We start from the raw sequence: 1645 nt of genomic DNA on the forward strand, positions 1-1645 counted from the left end.
TCGAGGAAGGGTACTCTGACAGGGAGCACCAAGGCCCCTCGCGGGCTCAGCCTGCCCAGGGAGCGGCCAGAAGCCCAGCCCAGCTGGAACAGAAGTCCGTGGGCAATCGCAGGGTGGCAAGTGTCCTGCCGGCCGTGGCCACTTACGGAAAGCTCAGAATGCCAGCCCACTGCCTAGGACTCGGTTCCGTGCCCTCTGGGGACTCACTGGGGGAGCTGCCCCGTACCACCCCCCAGCAAGGGGGCCGCAGGAGCTGGAAACACACAGGATCAGGATAGCCTCCTGTGGTCCTACGGCTCAGTGTTCCATACATTCATCCATCAAGCCAAGTTTACTAGTTGGCTTGTTCAGATCTGTATCTTTCCTGCTTTGTTCTACCAATTTCTGAAAAAAGACATGCTAAGAATTTCCAAATGTGACTGTAATTTTGGATGTTTTTCCTCCTAGTTCTTTAAATGTTGAGGCTAATAGAAGGAAGATGAAATTATTAAATTCAGACAATATCCACAACACCGCTAATTAAAAAGAAGGCAGGAGGAACGGCTCCATCAGTTAAGCATCTGGTTCGATGCTGGCTCTGGTCATGAGCTGGGGGTCGTGGGATCGAGCCCCGCATCGGGCTCTGCACTTGGGAGGACATCTGCTCGCCTTCCCTCTGCTCCTCCCTTGCTCACTCTCCCAAAAAAACAAAAACAAAAACAAAAACAAAACATAAAATCTTTAAAAAATAATAAAAAGAAGGCAGGAGGAGAAAAACCCAGAACAAGTTAGACAAATGTAAGCACAAAATAAGACTGTCTATTAAAAATCTAAATCTATCATAATTACACACAAATGGAGTAAGAGCCCTAAAAAAAGAACAAAATTTGACCAGCTGGATTAAAAAATAAAATCGCACTGTGGGCTCTTTACAGAAGCCACATCTGAAACAGAAACACACAAAAAGGTGGAGTGAAGGGGCTCTTGGGTGGCTCAGTGTGTTAAAGCCTCTGCCTTTGGCTCAGGTCATGATCTCCGGGTCCTAGGATCGAGCCCCGCATCCCACTCTCTGCTTCCTCCTCTCTCTCTCTGCCTGCCTCTCTGCTTACTTGTGATCTCTGTCAAATAAATAAAATCTAAAAAAAAAAAAAAAAAAAAAGGTGAAGCCTGGCCTGCCAGTGTGCCAAGCTCCTCCAGGAGGGAGTGGTGACATCAGGGGACACATCGAGCAGCCAACAGCAGCCCCCCTCCCACTAGACCCCGCCGCCAGCCTGGAGGCTGGGGGGAGCCTGCTCAGACTCTGGCAGGCTAAGCCCCTTCTCACTTTGCCGCGTTAGGCATCCGGCTGGCACCCTGAAGCAAGCCTGGGGTGGGGGAGGTTTGTACGGAGGGAGCCCGGGGCCGTCAGCCTCATGCCCACAATGGGCACACGCAGAGCCAGACCTTTTCTCTCCCTGCAAGCCCGCTCCCTGGGCCCCTGGAATTCGCTCTGTTCCTCTCACCAATGACCACATTTCCTCGCGAAGCAGGTGAAGGAGATGCACACGGACTAAACGGCACAGATTTTCCACCAAATTACCGTCTACATTTTCCAGCTACCAACCATGAAAGGGTTTTGTGCTCGTGTGGCAGTAGACCTGTGATGCAAACACGCAGAGCAGGAAGC

The sequence above is a fragment of the Mustela nivalis genome (assembly GCF_964662115.1).
Source record: "Mustela nivalis genome assembly, chromosome: 12".
Lineage (NCBI taxonomy): Eukaryota > Metazoa > Chordata > Mammalia > Carnivora > Mustelidae > Mustela > Mustela nivalis.